General features: G+C 41.5%; 1 protein-coding gene and 1 pseudogene across 1 annotated transcript in view; both read right to left on the bottom strand.

Annotated features, from left to right (window-relative positions):
• The window catches only part of LOC129144550 (DNA-directed RNA polymerase II subunit RPB11-a-like), a 40,233-nt gene extending 25,430 nt beyond the window's left edge, over nucleotides 1–14,803 (bottom strand). Inside the window, exon 1 of the mRNA XM_063814171.1 lies at nucleotides 9,235–14,803. The gene's annotated coding sequence lies outside the window, so the exon portion shown is untranslated. The remainder of the gene's footprint in view (nucleotides 1–9,234) is intronic.
• A 7,925-nt stretch (nucleotides 14,804–22,728) lies between these two features.
• LOC112207421 (akirin-1-like) lies at nucleotides 22,729–24,033 on the bottom strand (annotated as a pseudogene).
• Between the last annotated feature and the right edge of the window lie 437 nt (nucleotides 24,034–24,470).

Genomic DNA, 24,470 nt, shown 5'->3' with positions numbered 1-24,470 from the left:
CACCCTGTGGCATCTATAACTAGCTGGGTAAAAAACAAAATGAAATCCAGAAAACTGTGTAGAGAAGCAAGAAAACTCAGGGCTGCTTGTATAAACTGAGAAACCATGGAGCAGTTATCATGCTAAACACCGTATTTTGCTACCATGCACTAGGAAAGTTGACTTTTCCTGCTTCTTACCACATCCATCTCCTTAAGTATCTTTTGTTAAAATTTAATTTTTTAAAAATTGAGATGGGGTCTCACTCTGTCACCCAGGCTGGAGTGCAGTGGCATGATCTCAGCTCATTGAAGCCTCCCCTCCTGGGCTCAAGTGATCCTCCCACCTCAGCCTCCCTAGTAGCTGGGACCACAAGCACACGCCACCATACTCAGCTAATTTTTGTACTTTTTGTAGAGACAGGGTTTCACCATCTTACTCGACCTGGTCTCAAACTCATGAGCTCAAGCTACCTGCTAGCCTCAGCCTCCCAAAGTACTGGGATTACAGGCCTTAGCCACCACGCCCAGCCAATCTCCATAAGCATCTCTTAAAGACACAGCGAAGGACTGTGTGCAACCCTTGTAAGGTATATACATAGCCAAACTATTATCTACGTTGAAATGTACACATTTGTATATCCATGGTGAAGATAATACAATGAAGCAATCAGTACCTCTATTAAAGACATTGTTACACTGCTATTTAATCTTGTTCTGGAGATATTAGTCAGTGCAATTAGATAAGATAAATAGTTAAAGGCATAAACACTGGAAAAGAAGGAAAAAAAACTATTTACAGATGACACGATAGTATATCTGGAAAATCTGAGAGAAGCAATGATGGAAGTAATTGATATGATTTGGATGTGTGTCTCTTCCAAGTTTCATGTTGAAATGGAATTCCCAAGGTTGGAGGCGGGCCTAGTCGGGGGATGTTTCCGTCATAGGGCAGATTCCTCACGAATGGCTTGGTGCTGTCCTCACAGTAATGAGCAAGTTCTTACTCTATTAGTTCACATGAGAGCTGGTTGTTTAAAAGAGCCCAGAACCTCCTCCTCTCTCTCACTCTTCTTTTGCCATGTGTCACACCTGCTCACCCTTCGCCTTCTTCCATGAGTAAAAACTTCCTGAGGCCTCAACTCGCCAAGCAGATGTTGGTGTCATGCCAGTACAGCCTGCAGAACCGTGAGCCAAACAAATCTCTTTCCTTTATGAATTACCCAGTCATAGGTATACTTTCATAGCAATGCAAAAGAGGCTAACATAGTCAACTTAGTAACAATTTGGCAAGGTGGCAGGAAAATATGCAGAAATCAACAATATTCGTATAAATGGACAATAACCAGTTAAAATACATAAATGATAAGAAAACTATAATAGCAACAAAAAAGATAAAATAGCTTAGGAATAAGCAAGAAATGTTGAAAACCTGTATGAAGAAAACTATAAACCATTCCTCAAAGACACAAAAGTAGAATGTAAAAAATAAAAAGACATTGTTTGTTTTAGGTTAAGATGTCTCAGTACCATCAAGATGTCAATTATCTAGCAGGGCATGGTGGCACACACCTGTACTATCATCTACTTGGGTGGCTGAGGCAGGAGGATCACTTGAGCCCAGGAGTTCAAGGCTGCAGTGAGCTATGATGGCACCACTGCACTCTAGCCTGGGCAACAGAGGGAGACCCTTTCTCCAAAAAAAAGATGTCAGTTCTTCATAAGTTAGTATAAGTTCAATGTGATCCCAATAAAAACAGCAATGAGGCCGGGCACCATGGCTCACGCCTGTAATCCCAGTGCTTTGGAAGGCCGAGGCAGGTGGATCACTTGAGGCCAGGAGTTTGAGACCAGCCTGGCCAATATGGTGAAACCCTGTCTCTACTAAAAATAAAAAAATAAGCTGGGCATGGTGGCACACGCCTGTGGTTCCAGCTACATGGGAGGCTGAGGCAGGAGAATCGCTTGAACCTGGGAGGCAGAGGGTACAGTGAGCTGAGATTGCACCACTGCACTCCAGCCTGGGTGACACAGTGAAACTCTGTCTCAAAAAAAAAACAAAAACAAAAACAAAAAACCAGCAATGAATTGTTTCATAGACTTAGACAAATTGATGCTAAAATTCATACAAGAAGGCAAGAAAAACAATGAAGAGGAAGCGCTATAATGGGGGACTAGCCCTACCAAACATTAAAGCATACTACAAAGCCTCTATGATTAAAATGATGTGGTACTGGTGCATGAATGGTGAGATAATCCAATAGAAAAAAAATATACCCAACTGCATATAGAAGGAACAAGAATTTTTTTTTCTTTTGTAAATAAATGTCATTGGGGCAACTGGATAGCCACTTGGAAAAGGATAAAATTAGATGCATTCCTTATATCATACATAGAAATAAACTCTGAATGGAACTAAATGTGAGAAATGAAACTATATGAGTACCAGAAGAAAGCATGTGTGAATTTCTCTATAACCTGAAGGTAAGAAGTTTCCTAAATATGACTAAAACTTCAGATGCAGTAAATTTAAAATTTATATATTTGGCTATATAAAAACAATCTTTTGTATGGCAAAAAATCACCACAAGCTATGCCAAAAGACGACTAGCAAAAATATCTGCAACATATGTCAAAATTAAACGGTTAATATTCTTAAATAGAAAGAACTTTTGAAAGCTGAGAGGAAAAAAGACTGAAAGTCATATAGAAAATGGGCAAATTGGTCGGGCACGATAGCTCATGCCTGTAATTCCAGCACTTTGGGAAGCTGAAGTGGGCAGATTGCTTGAGCCCAGGAGTTTAAGACCAGTCTGGGCAACATGTTAAAACCCCATCTCGACAAAAAAAAAAAAAAAAATTAGCAAGGCATGGTGGCATGCACCTATAATTCCAGCTACTCAGGAGGCTGAGGTGGGAAGATCACTTGAGTCTTGGAGGCTGAAGCTGCAGTGAGCTGTGATCGTACCATTGCACCGCTGCACTCCAGCCTGGAGGGTCCAGCAAGACTCTGTCTCAAAAAAAAGAAAAAAAGTAAAAGAAAGCTCGGCATGGTGGCTCACGCCTGTAATCCTAGCACTTGGGGAGGCTGAGGTGGACGGATCACGAGGTCAGGAGTTTGAGACCAGCCTGACCAACATGGTGAAACCCCATCTCTACTAAAAATACAAAATTAGGGCCAGGCACGGTGCCTCATGCCTGTAATCCCAACACTTTTGGAGGCCGAAGCAGGTGGATCACGAGGTCAGGAGATCGAGACCATCCTGGCTAACACGGTGAAACCCCATCTCTACTAAAAGTACAAAAAATTAGCCAGGCATGGTGGCACGCGCCTGTAGTCCTAGCTACTCGGGAGGCTGAGGCAGGAAAATCGCTTGAACCTAGCAGGCAGAGGTTGCAGTGAGCTGAGATGGCGCCACTGCACTCCAGCCTGGCAGAGTGAGACCCCATCTCAAAATATATAAATAAATACATACACACATACAAAAATTAGCTAGGCGTGGTGGCGTGCACCTGTAATCCCAGCTACTCAGGAGGCTGAGGCAGGAGAATCGCTTGAACCTGGGAGGCGGAGGTTGCAGTGAGCAGAGATCGTGCCACTGCACTCCAGCCTGGGCGACAGAGTGAAACTCCGTTTCAAAAAGGAAAAAGAAAAGAAAGTGAGCAAATAATATGAACAATAAAAATAAATATTAAAATGACCCTTAAACATATGAAAACATGTTCAATTCACTTGTAATAGAAGTACAAATGGAAAATACACTGAGATACAATTTCTTACCTATTAGATCAGCACAAATTCAAAAGCTGACAAAACACTGCTGGTGAGGCTGTGAGGAAATAAGCACTCTACTCTCATACACTGCTGGTAGGAATGCAAAATAGTATAACCCCACAGGATGAGGAGTTTGACAGTACCTAACAACTCTACATATGCATTTATCCTGAAGATGTATCTCTCCAACAATACAAAGATACATGTACACAAAGTTTTTCACTGTAACATCATTTGTAATTGCAAAATATTAGATATTACTTAAATGTTCAAACAGGACATTAGTCGAGAAAACTATGGTACATACACGATAGCAGTTAAGAATGAAAGTTACTGATTTTAGTTTGTGTATTTTATCTTTTCACACAGCTACTGACTTGTTAGGAGATACATACTTATTAAGTTGTTCAGACCTAATTACTTAATAAATTAAACTGGCCAGGCATGGTTGCTGACGCCTGTAATCCCAGCACTTTGGGAGGCTGAGGCACATGGCTCACGAGGTCAGGAGTTCGAGACCAGCCTGGCCAGCATGGTGAAACCCCGTCTCTACTAAAAATACAAAAAATTAGCCAGGCATGGTGCCGCATGCCTGTAATCCCAGCTACTCGGGAGGCTGAGGCAGGAGAATTGCTTGAACCTGGGAGGTGGAGGCGGCAGTGAGCCAAAATCGCGCCACTGCACTCCAGCATGGGTGAAAGAGCGAGACTCCGTCTCAAAAAACAAAAAACAAAAAAATTAAACTGTTAGGTGTTCTTTTGACCTAGGTATGCTGTGAAAAAAATTACTGCGATAATAAGGGTGCCATGAATTGAGAAAGTTTGGGCACTTGACTGATAAAGGCCTACGAAGAAGGTCTTTAAGAGAGAGAAAGAATGTGTGTGTGTCTGTGTGTGTGTGTGTGTGTGTGTGTGTGTGTGTGTGTAGTTATGAGGTTACTGTGGACTGCTGTCAACAAAATTTACAATAGGCTAATGAAAGTATTCTCTCCAGTGTAGTTAAGAGCTGTAACAGATATTACGACAGCACATAAGAGAAGCAACCAGCCCAGTCTTAAAGGTTTTTTTTTTTTTTTTTTTTTTTTGAGGGATGGGATCCAGAGAGAGAACCTAATTGTAATTTTTTGGAGAATTATAACCTAAACTGAGTTCTGAAGGACCAGTAGGAGTATACTAGATTAGGGGAAGGAAGAGAGGCTAGAATTCCAGGAAGAGGAAATGGAGGACTGAGTAAACAAACACTAGCATTCCAGAAAAGCTGGGTATTGGTAGAACAAAAGATCATCCAAGAAGAGAGATAAGGCTAAAGGGTTAGGTAAGAAAAAAAATGAAAAATATGAAAGATAAAGGGGAAAAAAAGAGAGTTAGGTAAGGAGCACATCTTGAAGGTTTTGTATATGAGATTAAGGATAAATGGAGTTTGAATTTTATTAATGGGCAAAAAAGAGCCACAAGAGGATTTTAAGCAGAGAAATATCACCATTGTTCTAAGCAAGAATGGGAAAAGTATCAGATGGGTTCCAACCATAGGCTAGAAGGCTGCTGTAGTAATCCAGAATATCTAGACAAGGCAGCTGAACTCAGTGTTTGGTCACGCAGTGTGGCAACCTCCACTTTTAATGGAGTACTATGTTAGCTTCTCAACTACGTAAGAAAACAGATCCTGTGGCTTAGATGACCATAATCATAATCTTTTGGAAACTGGGGGATCTTTGCCCACCTTCCCAATAAATCTGGGAGTATAAGCCATTTTATAATCTAACTATGTCTTATTGTCCAAAATAACATTACCAAACCCTGACATTTAGTTTCAAAAGTAAATTCAGCAATAAAATTGGATCCCAGACTTTAAGGAGACTATGTATGTCAGTGTTACATCTACGGCATCTAATATAGGACCCTAGCTGTGAAGGCCTTTAAGAATAGTATCATTTTATGGAAGCATGCCTTTTTTGGCTTGTAAAGACTACCGACTTTGAGAAACTAAGTCATCACCTTCACGTATAATTAAATCAAAGATGCAAATTCTCACCTAAAATTTACTCATACATATTTTAGAAACCCATAAAACTTTAATTTCTTTTTTTCTATACGGCAACCCAAATCCTTATGAATGCAATAAGGTAATAAGAAAGATGTCTTAAAGAAAAAACAGAATAGCTGTTACTTATGGGGGCCAGACAATCAGCTGTTTTTTACTTAAGGGTATATCTTTAAAAAAAAAAAAGAGAGAGAGAGAGAGAGATGGACACATTCTTCAAATTAAGCCTATTTAAAAGTGCATTTTAAAAAGTGCACAGGCTTAGAAGGAGGGAAGAGAATTCTACCAGCACTGAATAGCAGCTAAACCCTTACAAGACTTCTGCCACTTTTAAGCCTCCATCTTAAACCCAGAGAAAATGATTAATGGTCTCAAACGGTTAAAAACAGACCAAGCACATCTCTGCTTCTTTTACAATTCTTTCTACTGTCCCCCATAGCTTCTCCCCCATTTCCATTAGTGAAAGAACGAACTAAAAAAAATGTGATTTCAAGGAAAGGTCACTACAAATAGATTTATGGTATTCCTCTCAAATAGGGACGATTCTGTTACTTTAAAAAGCACTAATCAAACACCAGAATTGAGTCCAAATACTTTACCAGGACACCCACGGGAACAATGCCCAACCATTTTTTCATCATGGCACACATGGACGGTGATAACACTGTATTTGTAGGCACGTTGAAGATAAAAGAGAAGAATGGCTGCTGCTTGAGGCCACCTGGCCAGGACTGCTGGCAACCCCAGGCCACACTTGATGTCCAAGAGAGAGGAATCAGTATCTTCACCTTCCTGAAGCTCCAGTTCCAGCTCAGTCAGAACTGCCTTTTCCACAGCCATTTAGGATTAACTGCAATAATACTCAGTGCTCTCAGCAATTGTTACTTTCAAATCTAGGCTCTACTACACACAAGCTAGGTGCCTAGCCTCTGGCAAATAACTTCAATTTACCTTAATAAAGTATGGGAAAACTACCTGTCTTGCAGAAGTGTTGTGGAGATTAGAAATAATTTAAGTAAAGCTCTTATCACAGTGCTCGGCAGGCAATCAACACATGAGAACTCTTATTACCAAGAGGGTTGCTGAATTAAAGAAGGAAAATCTAACCTCTGTATAGTGGTAATGTCACTGAGGTAAGAAATTGCTGGCTTCCCTCTCCTTAGTGTCTAAGAGTTAAAATATTTTATAAAACAATGAAAATCATAAACTGTCTCCTTCAAAATCATAGTCTTTTTCCTCATTAACATTCACAGCCTCTTATTCCAGTATTTTAAAAGTAATTGTCCTTGCCACTCATCTACTAAAGAATACAAATGCATATTACACTGATATGCATATCTACAAGAATTGACACTGGTACATTTATTTATGTTCTGTAGAAGCTAAGCTCGGAAAAACAGTGCAGGACCACCACCACATACTTGGAGAGGAGAGAAAACGTCAGCACTTTCTTCTTATTTGAACCTCCCTAATGTGAAAATAATCCAACCATCTATAGACAAAAATATTCCCTCACAAATGGTAGACAAGATTCTTTTCTATAATTAGCCCTTTCTTCCTTTGGAAAGCCCTGTGAAGAAAGTGTTGTAATGAAGTACTGCTTCAAAATAAATGATCCATATTATTGCACACTCAGCAAACACACTAGAGAACAGCATCTGGATCTTGGAAAATAAATGTAAAAGAGGCTATTGGTAAATCATGCCAAGGTCACATCAGGATTTCAGAGGATTGCGTGTATTCATGGGAAGAATGAACCACTATAAGCATTCTGGGAAGCACCACGTTATCCAAACAATGGTAACTCCTAATTTCCTCTTTTTCATTAAGATAGGGTACAGTTATCAACCCCAAACATAAACTTGATGTGTATCACCAGGCAATCTCTTCCTACTAACTCTGAATATGCTCAAGTAGTAAGCATTTAACACTAGAATACAAGTTATAATGCCCAGCACAATTTTAATATAATTTTAACCTTTCAGAGGAGGATAGTTTTGGAAGGCAAAGAACTCTGACTGCTGAAGAATGAAACACGAAGTAAAGTCTGTAAGTGGCAAGAACCTGAAACAAAACAAACAGCCTAGCCCAACAAAAATAAGCAACTCCTGGATGGTGACTGTGAGATAACCTATACACTCATTCATTCAGTGCAGAAATGTGTGAACAGCTTCTATGTTCAAGGCATACTGCATAGAAACAGTCATAAGTAGGACATGGCTCCTGCCCTAAAGAAATCCAAGGTCAAAAAACGGTGTTGTCAGATAATACTTTACAATAATAGTGTATTATTTTAATACAGGAGTCGGTTTAGAATAATATTGTATTACGAGAGACAGAAAAACATGAGCTAATAAGACACACTGAAATACATTAATAAACATACTGTAAGAGTTTACCAATGAAATCTGTTATCCAATTTCTGGAATATGATTCAAGTTGCAATTTACTTTCTGGAAAAGAATTAACTTATGATACATGTTTTATAAAGGTTGTTCCCCCCACACACCACACAATTTGTAAATTAGGTGCTTTTCAGCTTGACACGTAGGGCGTGGCACGGGACTTCGCACACTACCTCAGCCACACTTGGATGAGCTCTTACAAGTCTGGACATTCAGGTTTCCGAGCACAGGCCAGTTAACTCCCTAATTCTCCCTAAATCCTGAAACAACACTGCCACCCGTGTGCCGTCACCCCCGTCTACTTAAACACATATATCCAGGCTAAAGCATGCCAATCACATCTTCCACTTCTGGAAATCTTTCAGAAACGAACCACAGAGGAAACACCTCTCTCCCAAAATGTATTCTCTTCCTCATATTAGAAGCTAGATTACCTGAAAATGGGCTAAAGCTGTGCAAGCGCCCAAGGCCAGGTATTCAGTTCAGTGCGGAGAGTCTAATGACTTTAAGTCTGAAAAACCATTCCTTTAACTGGCAAAAAAAAAAAAAAAAAAAAAACCACAAACAAACAAAACAAAAAACCCTGGCGGAGATGCTTAAAAAGCAGCGGCTCTAGCACAGGCAAGGAGTGGAAAGAAAGGGAAGGAGGGGAGAGGGGTGGAGTGAGGCGCGGGGACTGCGGCGGCAGCGGGTTGCCCCAGGTCGCGGGCACCGCCCGGGCGGGAACTTGGGCGCCCTGGACGAAAGGTGCGGGGTGACCTTCGGACGAGGCCAACTGAGACCGGCTGCCGGGCGGAGGGGACCTCTCCGCAGCCGCCCACTCTCGGGGGCTCACTCGCCCCACAGCGGCGAACGCGGTGCCCCGGATTCCAGCCGGGCTCATCTCACAGCTCGTCCCCGGGCAGAACGTGGGATGTGCAATCTCGGCAGCCCGAACCCGCGTCAGGGCCTCGGCCCGCCGCCGCCCGGACACACCCCCGCCGCCGCCCGGGTGGCCCCAGTCCCTCCCCGGGCGGCCCGAGCGGGCATCGCTCACCTGCACCGCGAGCCAGTCCGCCGCCCCGAGGGCTCCAGAAGCCGCGGCTGCGTGGCTCCGGCCGGAGGGTACTCAGTCCTTGTCGCCTGGAAGGCCCCGCACCGGGAGCGGTCGAAGGAGGAGTCTGACGGGTGGCGGGGGAGCCTGGGCTCTGGAGGAGGAGGAGAAGGAGGAGGAGGACTCCGACGCTTTGCTCTGGGGAGATCCACCCTCCTCCTGGCGGCTCTGCAGCAGCCGCCACAGATCACTTCCGGGGCGCTGGGGAGCGGGGCGGGGCAGCTGGGGAGCGACTTCCTGTCCGTGGGCTGAGAGGAGGGTGATCATGGGCCTGGGCCGCAGAACAATGGCTCGGAGGGCGCAGGCTGCCCGGCCTCCGCCCCCTGCAAGCTGAGGGCTGTCCGCGCTGTCTTTCCGACGGCCCCACCCCCGGCTCTCTGAGCTCCGCGAGGTGAAGTCATCTCCCGGGGGCTCGGGAGTGGCCGCGGGCCTCGCGGAGGTTCCCGGATCTCGGCGTCGTTGCCGCGGTGTCCTTGTCTTTCTTTTGGGGACCAGGAGGGGGTTCTTGGGGGAAGGAGGGGAGAGCGGAGGCCGCCATCTTGCTTCTAGAGGGTCAGCTCATGTTCCCTGGGCGTCTCAGGGTTGAGGCCGCTCGTGTGGCGTGGCCGGGGGTATTCAGAGCGGAGCTGGCGACGTGGCTTGTCACGGGCCAAATCCCAGGAGGCGGGTCAGCCGCCTACCCTGGCTGGAGGGTCTCGTGGCTGCCCTGGGCCTCATCTAACTGCTGACCCCCTGGAGAATTCGCTTTCTCGGACGGTCTGCGAGTTCTTTCTGAGGGGTGTCGGACCCCCCTGCGACTCTGCAGGTGTCGGTGTGGCACTGAGATCATCTTGCGGCCCCATGGCACTGTGATTTGGTAGCTTGTGAGAAGTAGTTTCACTAAATCCATAAATTTAAGTTAGCAGCTACAGATTCTTATGTCTTGACATTTATTCGCTTATCTCTCTTTGCTCCCCACAAATTGAGTACCAACTATATTCCTGGTATGAGCCATTCAAGGAATGTCCAGTCTAGTGGGCAGACATACATGAAAGCAAATCATTGCTATTGGAAGTATGGTTTATCAAGATGATACAGCGTAAAGAATGGATAGCTTTACTAACTGTAGGTTAGAGTTTTAAAGATAAATAGGCATTTTCTACTACAAAAATAGGGGTGGGATGGCAAATCCGGATCTGAACAGAAAGGAGATGCAGCACGGGGACAAATAATGTGTTGAGAAGAATAAGTAATAATTACAGGTCTTGAAGTTCAAACTTAGGTTGCTGAAAAAGATGAGGCTGGAGAAGAAAACAGGAGCCAAATCACGAATCGTCTATGCCTTGGTGAGGCAATGAGTGGACAGATTACAATTTAAGCTATTCTTCTGTTGGTATAGAACAGATAACTTGAGGGGTGGAGGTGGGGGGGCAGAGAAGGATAAGCAGAGAGCCCACAAGGGGGCCATTGCAGAAGCCAATAAGAGAAAACTTAAGGACCCTGTGTGAATGGTAGTGAGCATCCAAAGGAGATGGATTCCTAAAATACTCAAGAGGCCATATCAACTGGTAATTGGTTGCTAGGGGCAGCTGCCAGATAGGAGAATGGAAGAGGCAATGATGATGCCTTGTTTTGCTTTGAGGGAGGGGCAGGATAAGGGTGTATTTTACTAAATAAGATAAGGAAGAGTTAGGATGAGTTCTGGGAGGGGACATTTTTGCAGAAAAAAAATGAGTTCAGTTTTGGAGTTGATGAGTGAAGTAAGAGTGGTGCTGTCTAATGGTGGTTGCTATATGGGTCTAGAGCTCTAGGGAGGAGCTGGGCTGAAGTTGGAAACACCACAGGTTTACATTACCATATCCAAGCTGACTGCAGTCTTACGTCATTGAGCACAGTTGCAAAACCACTTCTCCTTTCTCCCTGCCTTTACTTGGGAAAATTACTGAAATACTGCATTAAAAAACCCAATACGATGATATGTGTCCATCCATAGACCAATATTCTAATGTTTAATGGTCTTCTAAGGACCTTAAAGGTCAGGTTTAGCAGAAACTGGATGTAACAGTGGTAACTATTAATAGTATAGCATCATTAACTCATAAAATGAAATATTATCTATGTTTATATTTTAATATTTTAATTTTTTATTCTGTAGGAATTGGTCCATTCCAATAAAAATATTTTAAATTTAATCATTGACAACAGTTAAGCTGGCCATAGGCTGAGGATTGAGGATGGTGGGTTGCACAAATATCTGCTGAATGGAGAGCTAGAAGGAGGATGACTTCAAGAAGAGTGAGCAATAGGAACGCAATGAAAGACAACCTCAAATTCATTAGTCAGCCTGTCTCAGCTGCTTTTTGGTGGCTCACAGCTATGCTAACCTAGCATAAAGCAGTGAGAAATAGAATACTTCATTTTGAGCAGAGCTTCAGAAAACCACAAATAGTAAAAGCCCTATAAATAATAGCTACAGCTGCAAACCAAAGACTAATTATTAGTTTTTAACTCTATATCCCTGTAGAGCAGCATTTTTGAACACACGAAAAAAGAGAAACGCGTTCACTTACGTCTTAGATTATTTAAATACAGTATTCTCAATTTGTCTAGGATAAAAAAGCATTTAGGTGTATTGAACAACCATATAATGGATAATATACTGAACAGGAAATGAGAATAATTAGCTTGAGTCCCTTTTTTGTCAGTTGTTCACCGTATGACCCTAGCAATGTTACTTAACCTCTCTATGCCCTAGTTTCTCTGACTGTAAAATAGAGATAATAATAACTTTCTATCAGCCGCCTCTCAAGGATATTATAGGAAATAACAAATTAATGCTATGAAAGCTCTTTGAGGTACTTGGATGAAAGGGCATAATTGTAAGTACATATTATTAGTAATTAGCACTAATATCCAGTAGCACTCATGAGCATTCCTGACTTTGCTGCCTGGATTACTCAAAGAACATGAAGGATCCTGTTTTGAAATACACTTAGATCTTTTTTCTTAACTTGTGAATTGACTTTACTATTTATGATCAAACCTCGTGTATTAACAAATATAGTTAATGAAAGAGGGAAGTAAAAAGAAGTTTTGGTAACCACAACTTTTATATTCATGCTACTCATAGCTAATATATGCTTTGGGGGAAAATACAGGGTAGATAGGGATTTGCCAGAAGCATGTTTTAGAATTAATGATTAGTCTACTCCAGTCAGTTAACTGGAATTTTGTATTAAAAACATTATTCATGTCCCCATAGAATAATGCAGTCCCTATAGAATTTATAGACAGTTACATGTTTGACACAATTAAGTTGAACATTCCTGTGAAACTCTGTCATTCTCATCACTGTTTAATCACAAACATGTAATGAAATATATAGACTTGTGAAGTTTTGTCCAATGTCTATCCCTAAAGTAGATGAGAATTTTTTCCATTAAATTGGTGACTTCAGTATTTCCTTTAGAGAGGTGTATGCATAATGTAAACATTTAAATGTATTCATGACTACATAATGTGCATATTTATTTTTATACACTTGCTTATATACCAATTTATAAAATTATCATATAATGTATATTAACTATACATCTGGGAACAGCAATGACAAACAAGGCTTCTTTGTGTTTTAGGGCCAGATAAGAAAGTAATTGGTTAATAGCCATTTGTCACCACTGGTGAAAAATCAACTCAAAGTCATGTTTTATTATTTATTAGAGTTATGAGCATTATCTATAAGATTCATGACACCATGACTGGGTGTGGTGGCTCACACCTGTAATCCCAGCACTTTGGGAGGCCGAGGCATGTGGATCGCTTGAATACAGGAGTTAAAGACTAGCTTGGACAGCATAGGGAGCCCTCATCTCTATTAAAAAAAAAATTAAAACAACACTAGGCAGGCATAGTGGCATTCACCTGTGGTCCCAGTTACTCAGTAGGCTGAGGTGGATCCCTTGAACCCAGGAGGTCGAGGCTACAGTGCCTGTGATCATTACACTGTACTGCAGCCTGGGCAACAAAATGAAACCCTGTCTCAAAAAAGAAAAAAAAAATTCCGTGACATCTTGACATTTGTACTATTTCATTTTGTTTTCACAATTTTGTGAGATACAAATTGTTGAAAGAAATAGGCTCAGAGTGCTGAAAGACTAGCGCTCTGAGACTAGTTTTTAAAGACTTAAAAATTCACTACAGCTGTCAAGTAACATACCCAAACACACATTTTGAGATTCTCAAATATATTGTTTCTTTTAGTACTTTATACCAGGGTCACCAGCTTGATATGACAGTCCAGAATGTATTTATAATATGGACATTTCTGGCTTATCATTGATTGCCTGCAGCATCTCCAAAATTCAGCCAAACTTAACGTTTTTAAAACTGAAAACTACAATTCTTATGTTTATGGCTGTATCTTTACCAGCTTGAAGACAGGTACTTTGTTTTATTCATTTTTGTATCCTTCATGGTGCCCAAAATAAGTACTCAGAAAATATTGTGGGGATGAGTAAAATGTATATTGTGATGTTTAGTTGAATTAGCGGGAAAAAAGCTGATACAATCACCTCCGAAACTTTTTTAGGAGGTCGTACACATTTTCAGCACATTCATGTGAAGATAGTTTATTTGGGTTTGTACTTTAAATTGGTGGAACCATTGCCTCAATTTCCCACTTCATTTTTAATGACGTCATGCCTTGGAGAGGTAGGCTTAAGTAGGTGATGCAGATGACAGTCACCTGTATGATATGCCTCTGGATATGTTTGTTGGGCTTAGATAGTCCGGATGACCCACAACAAAAGGGTCATCTAGAATATCTAAACACAGCTTTAATGAGAATGTGTAAAGAGTGGGGTTATGAGAGTTTGGGTCTTCATAATTCTCCCCTTCATGCCAACGACCCTTGTGGACCACATATTTCTATACTTTTCTGTCAAGGGATTAGAGGATAAGACTACTCTATCAGTGGTTCCCAAATGTGACTGCTTATCACAATCACCTGTGTAGTTTCAAAGGCAATTCAGATTCTCAAGTCCCACTCTAAACAGAAAATATTTAGATTTAGGATTAGAAAATACTGGGTGAAGTCCAAGGCATCTGTAACTGTAATAACACTCTCCCTCGAATTCCAATGATCAGTCAGGTTTGGGAAGTTCTGGTTTCAATAACTTGTTCAAGGTCACACAGAACCCTAAATAGAGCCAGAAACTAACTCAAATCTTTTGAGTCCAAGTTAAATATATTTTCATTGGACTCCTGCTGTCCATTTACTGACAATATATGATGGGGTAGGATGAAGAGGTGGGGAGAAAAGTAGCAATTTTAGTTTTTTCATTTTTATTTTTTACCATATTCTATGGCATGGTTTTAAGATTAAATGAGCTAACATCCATAGAGTGCTTAGAACAGTATCTGGCACATGGTAATTAGGTGTAACGGTTCAACAAATAAGTCTCCATTGTCCAGTCATGGCATTCACTTTGCCTGGGGTTACATTAGGTAACATTTTATTGGATATCGACTTTTTCTATGAAGAAAAAAATGTATGTAAATAAAGGTGGAATCTTTAGCCTTTATTTGTCATGGAAGCCCTGAATTTGTATAGCTGAAAATATTTCTATATTGTTTCTTTTCATCTTTTCTGATATATTAAGAAAATGTTAATGATATACTTATTAAATAAAATTGTGGATGTATAGCTGTGTAGTATTTTTATATTATCTAATTTAGCATATAAGATAAGGTATTTTACATTGTCTTCCTATCACTGAACTAGCTCCAAAATTGATTCTTATTGCTATGTAATTAAGCATTTAGTTTTTAGAAGTTATTATTTGGATTGATCTTCCAGATGAAATATTTCCCCTTAACGAGGTAATAGATATACGTGGCTCTATTTTATTCCCTTATTTCTCTGCAAGTTTTTCAGTTTTTCAATCTTGAACAACTTTTTACACTTGTTAATTATAAATAAAATTATGCATTTTCATTACTAGTAAGGGAAGAACCCAATTTAATACTTTAAAATGCTCTTTGATACATTTGGACAAAGTCTGTGAAAATATGCCTTTGGTCAGTCCCTGTCACTATGAAAATTGACATCCATTTTTGTTTTTATTCAGTTTTATAAGTTATATTATTTTTGAGGGATTACCCTATACCCAGCATCAATTTCTAGTGGCTCCTGTAATCCCAGCACTTTGGGAGGCTGAGGCGGACGGATCACGAGGTCAGGGGATCAAGACCATCCTGGCTAACACGGTGAAACCCCCGTCCCTACTAAAAATACAAAAAATTAGCCGGGCATGGTGGCGTGCTCCTGTAGTCCCAACTACTTGGGAGGCTGAGGTAGGAGAATGGCGTGAACCCGGGAGGCGGAGCTCGCAGTGAGCCGTGATCGCGCCACTGCTCTCCAGCCTGGGCAACAAAGCGAGACTCCGTCTCAAAAACAAAACAAAACAAAACAAAACAAAAAACAATTATTGTATTATAAATGAATTGATTTATCCTGGAAAAAGGTAGAAGTAGTGATAGACCAGAACAGAAGATATTTATAACCTCAGGAGGTATCTGGCAGGTAGAGTAGATCAGACTAATGGAGAAGCTAGAAAAAGAATCAGATATCATCAGTGATGAAGCCCCTAACTATTTGAATCCAGAGTCAGCCAAGGAAATGGGGTTAAATTACCACTTGTGAAATATTTGCAGTATTTCAGACATTGTATAAGGCACTTACCAAAACAAGAAATGGCTGGCTAGGTCCCATGAATCTAGGTAGTTTGAGTCTTGAGAGTCAGAGAAGATAGTAAACAGGATATTTATATTACTCTATATTTCTACACTTATATACTTTATTATAAGAATTCAATTAATAATAACATGAGTGTGTGTTAGTTACTACTTATAATCAAATTAACAAGTTTTGAACTATACTCATTCCTTCCTCCATTCTTTTTACAATAGAGGCCATCATTCAATGTGTATTCTAGGTCTTGGCTACTCCTGTCTAGTTGGGACCTTGGTCCATCAATTATTCTCTTTCTGTTGTGTCTTCAGCCTCTCACTCTTTACTGGTTTCTTGCCATTAGCATTCTCATTTGTTAAAGTGTCTTCTTCATGCATATCCTCCTTCTAGCTTCTGCTCAAATTATCCTTTCCCCTAAGGAGAATTTTTGAGAAAATTGTCTATGCTTGCTTATCACCAATTCCTCACCTCCAAGTTACCCTCAACCATATATTAGACTTTTACCCCCAATACTGCTGTGAAACTACTCTTGATGAACTTACCAACATCATTCCTATTATGAGATATATCTTAGTTGTTAATGTTTCAATAGTATTTGAAGCTATTGACCATTTTTTCCTTTCTGAAACAATCTTTTCTCTTGGCTTCTGTGATACCATGCCTAACTGTTTCATTGTCCTTTGCATGCTCTGTCTTTGCTTAAATATTGCCACTCCAAGGAATTGTAAGGCTCTTATCAATGTAGTCTAGTCTCCACATTCTTTTTGGATGATCTCATCTACACCCATGGTTTTATACACCCATGGCTTTACTTTCTGTATATTGGTGACTTCTAGCTGTGAGCTCACTCCTAAGCTTGAAACCTATATATTTAATTCCCTATCTGATATCTCTTTGAGTGTTTTGTAGATACCCAGCTCGAACTAGGCATGTCCAAACTGACTGATGATAGCCAAATGATCAAAGCCAGAAATCTATATGTTCGCTTTGAATTTTCTCTCTACTTCTTACACATCCACTCATTTACCAGGATATGCTAAATCTTCCTCCTCATTATATCTCAAAATCATTCATTTCACTCTGCTTCTATCACCACGTCCCTAATCCAAGCCATTATTACCTCCTTACTATTATTGTAGTATAGATTCAATGGGTTCAGACTTTTCCTGCTCTAAACGCAGTCTTCACTGTGCAGCCATCATGATCTGGGAGGCAAATACAACTTCTCTGCCTAAACTACTTTAATACTTCCATTAATCTTAGGATGATCTGGAATGGCTTGTTTGTCTTTCTTACTAGGAGGGCAAGAACTCTGTTTCATGTACTGTTATCACCCCCATATTGATTGGCTCAATATTGATTCTTTTAAGATGAATCATGGGAAAATATTATGAAGGAAAGTGCCCTGTGTGTTAATCAAGATAAGCTAGGTTATATTGCAGTAGCAGAAAACTTCAAAATCTCAGTGGCTTACCATCACAAAAGCTTATTGCTTGCTCATGCTACATGTACAGTTTGCTAGGATTCTCTCCTTTTCACTGTTACCTAAGAACCTACCCGTTGGAGGCACCAAGTGACATGTGTTTTCACAGTCACTGCAGGTGACTGCCAGGTACATAGAACATGGCAAATCTTGCACTGGCTGTTAAAGTGACATACTTGCACTCATAATTCATTGACAAAGCAAGCCACATGTCATGCCTATTCAAAGTGGATAATCAAACCATATATCTGAAAGGAAAGGGAAACATAAACATTTGTATATAACCCAATGATATCATACCCTCTTAGTTGAGACTCTTTTGCTTGCAGATGACATAAAACCGGCTCAGTCTAGCTAAGGGATGATGAGAAAAATATCCCTTCAAATTTAAAAAGGGAATGAAAGACCAGTGTGGCGGCTCATGCCTATAATCCCAGCACTTTGGGAGGCTGAGGTGGGAGGATTGCTTGAGGCCAGGAGTTTGAGACCAGCCTAGGCAACTTAGCACAATGCTGTTTTGTTTTTGTTTTTGAGATGGAGTCTCACTCTGTCACCCAGGCTGGAGTGCAGTGGTGCGATCTGGGCTCACTGCAACCTCCGCCTCCTGGGTTCAAACAATTCTCCTGCCTCAGCCTCCTGAGTAGCTGGGATCACAGGCGCACGCCACCATGCCCAGGTAATTTTCATATTTTTAGTGGAGATGGGGTGTCATCATGTTGGCCAGGCTGATCTCGAACTCCTGACCTCAAGTGATCCTCCCACCTTGGCCTCCTAAAGTGATGGGATTACAGGTGTGAGCCACAGTACCTGGCTTCATTTATTAAAAAAAAAAAAAAAAAAAAAAAAAATTAGCCGAGCATGAGGGCCCGCAGCTGTACTCCCAGCTACTCAGGAGGCTGAGGCATGAGGGACTGGTTGAGCTCAGGAGTTTAAGGTTACAGTGAGCTATGATTGCACCACAGCACTCCAGCCTGGGCAATGGAGCAAGACACTGTCTGTTAATCAAAAGGGGGTGGGGAGGGGAATCATAAGACAGCAGATCATAAACTGAAAAACTTCAACAACTGAAAATGCAGGAGTATATCTGGGCCTCAGTGATAACTGGAACCAGGACTCTTCCTCCAAATCTTGTCTCTGTTTTGTAGGTTTGCTTCAGTCTCCTCCATTTCAGAATGACTGACTGTCCATATGGCCACTGATATCTCCCAATCCTCATACCTCATGGCTGCCACGACACTAGAGAGGGCTAGATGTCTTTCGGTTTTGTTTTTCCAGTTTCTTTAGTAAATCCTGGGTTGGGACTCTGAATGGTGTGGTGGGAGTCATGTGTCCACTATTAGACTAGTGATCTATGAGCCAGGAGACAGAGTCATGGGGCACAACCATGGTGCCTGCCACCCACCCCTCAAGGGACCTGTGATGGTTAATTTTATGCATCAACTTGGATGGGCTGTGGTAACCAGCTATTTAATCAAACTCTAAGTATGGACGTGAAGGCATTTTGTATATGTGGTTAACACCTGCAATCAGTTCACTTTAAGTAAAGGAGAATACCCACAATAGTGTAGGTCAACCTCATCCAATCAGTTGAAGGCCTCATAAGCAAAAACGGAGGTTTCCTGGAGAAGAAGAAACTCTGCCTCAAGACTGCAGTGTCAACTCCTGCAGACCTTCCAGCCTGCCCTGTGGATCTATGGATTTTGGATTTGCCAGTCTCCACAATTATGTGAACCAATTCATTAAAATAAATCTAGACAGCTATAGATATATCTATGTATCTGTGTCTGGAGAGCTCTGACTGATACAGAGACAATTCCAGGATATGACAGAATCATTGTAATGCGAGCCAGGTGGCTACCCCAACCGAGTATCGGTGACAGGAAGAGAGATGATACACTGAGGAATGGGAAAGAAAAAAAGGGAGGTGGGAATAAGAAAAAGTACATGTGGTAAATAACATTAGAATGTAGCTATGCATTGACTCATAGAAGACTAGCTTTAAGTTACAAAACTTTGTCCTAATGCATAGTGAGTATTCACAAAACCATGATAAATATATTGAAATTGTCATCCCTTTCTGATTTAGATTATTCCTTCATTTTGAATTACTCTGTCAGCAGATGGCATGTTTTCTATAATTCATGTCTTACCATGTTTTATTTTTCTTATTTAACATTCTACAACTGGTGGTTTTATTTTCTAAGTAAATTTATGTCACCTATTGCTGCTATAGCAAATTAATGCAAATTTAGTGGTTTAAAACTAACAAAAAAAAGTTTTATTTTACAGCTCTAGAGGCCAAAGTCTAAAATGGATTGGCAGGACTGTGTTCCTTCTGAAGGCTCTAGGGCAGGGGTCCCCAACCCCCGGGCCAGGAACTTGTACAAGTCTATGGCTTGTTAGGAACCAGGTGGTACAGCAGGAGGTGAGCGGCGGGCTAGCCAGTATTACCACCTGAGCTCCACCTTCCATCACTTTAGCAGTGGCATTAGATTCTCATAGGAGCAAAACCCTATCGTGAACTGGGCATGCGAGGGATCTAAGTTGTGTACTCCTTGTGAGAATCTAACTAATGCCTGATGATCTAAGGTGGAACAGTTTCATCCGAAAACTATCCCCGCTAGCCACCTGTCCATGGAAAAATTTTCTTCCAAAAAACCAGTTCCTGATGCCAAAAAGGTTGGGGACGACTGCTCTAGGGGAGAATACTATTCTTTGCTTCTTCCAGCTTCTAGAGGCTGCTCAGTCCTCGACTTGTGGCCCTCTTCCATCTCCAAAGCCGGCAGTCTCATCACTCCGTCTTCTGCTTCCATCATCATATCTCCTTTCCAACTCTGACTGTCCTGCCTCCCTCATAGAAGGTCTCTTGTGATTACACAGGGTTTACCAAATGATCCAAGGGAATTTCCCCATCTCAAAATCCGTAACTTAATCACATGTGCCAAATCCTTTTGCCTTTAAAGTAATATATTCACAGGCTCTGGGGCTGAGGACATAAACATCTTTAGGTGAGGGTATTCATGGTTCAGCCTATTGTAATAAATAATTATTATCAAATTGATACACATAAATTAAAAAATCAAATAATATTGAAAAATCCCTCTCTCCAAGGCAAGTATTTTTAGCTTTTGTATCTGTTTCTTCTAGTATTTATCTTCATCGTTCTCAATAATAGGCTTACATGGTCATTTCTTATTTTACCAGTTTTATTTTATTTTTGAGACGGTCTCACTCCGTTGCCCAGGATGGAGCACAGTGGTGTGATCTTGGCTCACTGCAACCTCCACATCCTGGACTCAAGCAGTCCTCCCATCCTAGCCTTCCAAGTACCTGGAACTACGGGCACACACCGCCACATGTGGCTAATTTTTTGTACTTTTTGTAGAGAGGAAGTTTAGCCATGTTGCCCAGGTTGGTCTCAAACTCCTGGGTTCAAGCAATCCACCTGCCTTGGCCTCCCACAGCGCTGGGACTGCAGGCATGCACGGTGGCACCCAGCCTATTTTGTCAATTTTAGACATTGTATGCTGACTTTCTGTTTTTTTAAGAAGACAAGGTAAACAAATAACTTAAGTAATTTATTTGTTTGCAGTGAAGCTTGTTAACACCATATAATGAAAATGTACAAAGAACCATGTTGCAATTACTGGGTAGATTTAAGTTAAAGACATTCATTAATAAGGAATCTTTGAATATGAATATTCCAGGACTATCTCTAAGCCATTTGATCAGAACATCTGTCTTTGACTATTACCTTATTTGGGAAGGTATTGGCATAAATTTGAATTAAGCTCAGAATTTTTCAAAATAAGCCCTCATTTTAAAAAACTATATTCTATATTCAAATAAAATAATATGAATAGGACTTTCCAGAAACAATAATAAAGGAAACAAGGTATCTTGTAAAATGTGGTCCTGAACAAATCATGGTAAAAAAATAAATGTATACTTAACTCCCAACTCCTCACAAAAGAGGCTACTTTCTGTGCCTCAGCTGTGGAAACAAGGGGCAGAATACCCTATTAGCAACCTTGGGCAGGGGTTTGCCAACACAAAAGCTCAAGCACTTAAACATGGCTACCTCAAAATAATTTGGGGGAACCTGACCAAAGGATTCAAATTTTGTTTTTAATAACTGATACAAAGGTAAAGTGCTCCTGCAATTAGCAGTGCCAGGGGAGCCTGCCTCGGCCCAGCACTCACCTACCTTATGCCCCCGAGCAAACTCTGATGCTCCTGCTCCAGGGGAGACCTTTTCCCTTTAGAGGTTCAGGACCCAGTGAACTCTTGGATTGTGTGAATGAGGTAAGCACCAACTCCATTTGGGAATTTTAAGGCTTGGAGTTAAATATTTTTCTAACACAGCTAGGCAGAGTCCATGTGTCAAAGGCCAGTCTCCAGTTTGTTCTAATTTCTCACTATGTATTTGTATATCTAAGACAACAGACTTTCACTGTATTGTCATAACCACAGCCAATGGCCATCTTCACTTTTTTTTTTTTTCTTTGAGATGGAATCTTACTCTGTCACCGAGGCTAGAGTGCAGTGGCACAATCTGGGCTCACTGCAACCTCTGCCTCCCTGGTTCAAGTGATTCTCCTGCCTCAGCCTCCCGAGAAGCTGGGATTACAGGTGCTTGCCACCATGTCCACCTAATTTTTGTATTTTTAGTAGGGACAGGGTTTCTCCACGTTGGCCAGGCTGATCACGAACTCTCCTCAAGCGATCCGCCCAGCTCGGCCTCCTCCCAAAGTGCTGGGATTACAGGCATGAGCCACCATACCCAGCCTGCATCCTAATTTATGATTCCTATTTTGTGCCTGGTGAACAGTCCCCATATTTAACAATAATACCTACACATAAAACAATCCACTGTTACAATTTATATAGTCACAAAGCATTAAGTATCCTCTGTAGACCATAAGTTTTTAACCATAATTTTCTGCATCAAATCCACAGCCAGAATCCCCAAGATCAAAAAAATTTGCACAATACAAACCATAATCTAAAGTACATGTACAGACACATACACACTCTCACACACACTTCTTACAGAACCGTGCTTGGGGAAACTCCATTTGTTGAGTGCCACTGAAGGCATATTTTGCTACACTGCTGCTCCAGGTATTTTTGTTTGGAAAAATCTGTCACAGTAGGGTATGACTATTTACTGGATGAACAGAAAAGAAAGATATACCTGTGGCAACCAGAAAGTTTTAAGGTCTTTCAAGTCGTATAAAATGGACCTGCAGAAACGTTGGAATGTTCTCAGGATGCAAAGTTGGAACTGAAATGTGATATCAAACAGTTGCAAAAAATGTATAGCAACCATGCCTTGAGGTCAAACCTGGTACCGAGATCTGCAACAAAAAGCTTCAAGACACATAGTTTGTTGGGCTTGTCCCACATGGTCGCATAATCTGATCATGTGTGAATTTCACAAACGACTCGTATTGCTCTGCTAGTTTGGTATTGAGGATTTGCTCATACTCCTCTCAAATCTTCTCTTCATAGTTTGAGAGACGTGTACATATTGTTCTAGCTTGCCGGAGGGCCAAGGTGGGCTGGTCCATCTTCACCCAGGAGAAACCTGCAGCACTGGGTGCTGGGTGCTGAGGACTGAGGCTGGCTTTCCTAAGCACAAGCTGCCCTCTGATTAAGAACAACTTCTGAATGTGTCCACCTCTGATAATGATTCTATTATGTGTTGAAAAATGTGTTTCGGAGTTGGAAGGTGCCTCTGGCGGCCAGGCGGGGCAGGCTGCTGCAGGGTCGCGGTGGGGTTTGCGTCTGAAACGGCGGCGGTGGCTCGGCGTCCCAGGGCCTGGGGCCCGGAGCCGGGCGGGGAAGCGGGGAGTGGCGCGGCCGCTTTGGGGAACCAGGCTCAGCAGCGTCGCCTCGAGCTCCGTGGGCTGCTTCGGTGTCGCCCCGCTCGCCATGTGGCCGGGGACCGGGAGGGGACGCGGCCGTAGTTGCGTCCCAACCTCCGGACTCCTCAGCGGGGCTCTCAAGCCCAGTAGGCTCCAATCCGTTGAGTTCCTGTTTTGATAGACAATTGGATAGACAGAGATTTGGCTCTGTTATCACTGTCCCCACAACTTTCCCCATTCTCCCAATTCGATAACATCGTCATTTTCTGATAAACTTATAAGGAAGATTTGTCTCTGTTACAACCCCCCAACTTTCCCCATTCTCCCAATTTGATAACATCATTACTTTCTGATAAAATAATAACCAGTGTTCCCACATGATGGTGATGTAAATATGATTCACTGCACAGCTTAATAGAGAAGTATGACTGCATTTCCTTTTAAAGATTTTTGTTTGGCTTTGGTATCTGCCTTATTGTTTCACTTATCTAATTTTCTATCCAGATGTTCCTAATGCTTTCCAAATATTTCATCATATTATCTGTGGGGTCTCCCTTTTCCTGCAGCTCTTCCCCTGGGGTCCTCCAGTCCTCCTGATCTCTGGCCTGGTTATTCTTCCCGTCTACAGCACAGTTATCCTGGGATTCTTCCTCACTGCTTTCTTGGATAGCACATTAAAGGGGCTGGCGGGCTGGAGTGCAAAGAAAAGGTGACAACTTTTCTGAAAGTGAGATTTCTGACATGTTGGACTGAAATTGTCTTTATGTTCTGCAGTGATGGGAAGGATTTTTGAATCTGACTTAATCATTTAAGCTGATGTCAGGCTTGACTTTGGTATAAAATGAACCCTGACTCAGTATTTCTGACAATCAAGTAATACTCAGAATGAGTATTGGTTGTTTTAATTATATAACTTCTTCAGTTAGAAGCCCAAAGTCTTTTATGTAATGACTGAAAGAGTAATTAAAAGTATTTGTTTACACTCCATATCTGAATGCTTTCTGAAGGAAAGCATTGGTGGATCCCTTATTAGTAGTTACTGAGAATTCATACATAATTAATAAACTTCTGTAATGTAGAATGAAATCCTAGAAAA

This window comes from Pan troglodytes, chromosome 6, assembly GCF_028858775.2.
Source record: "Pan troglodytes isolate AG18354 chromosome 6, NHGRI_mPanTro3-v2.0_pri, whole genome shotgun sequence".
In the NCBI taxonomy this organism is placed as follows: Eukaryota; Metazoa; Chordata; class Mammalia; order Primates; family Hominidae; genus Pan; species Pan troglodytes.
This window is presented reverse-complemented; position numbering and strand designations above follow the sequence as displayed.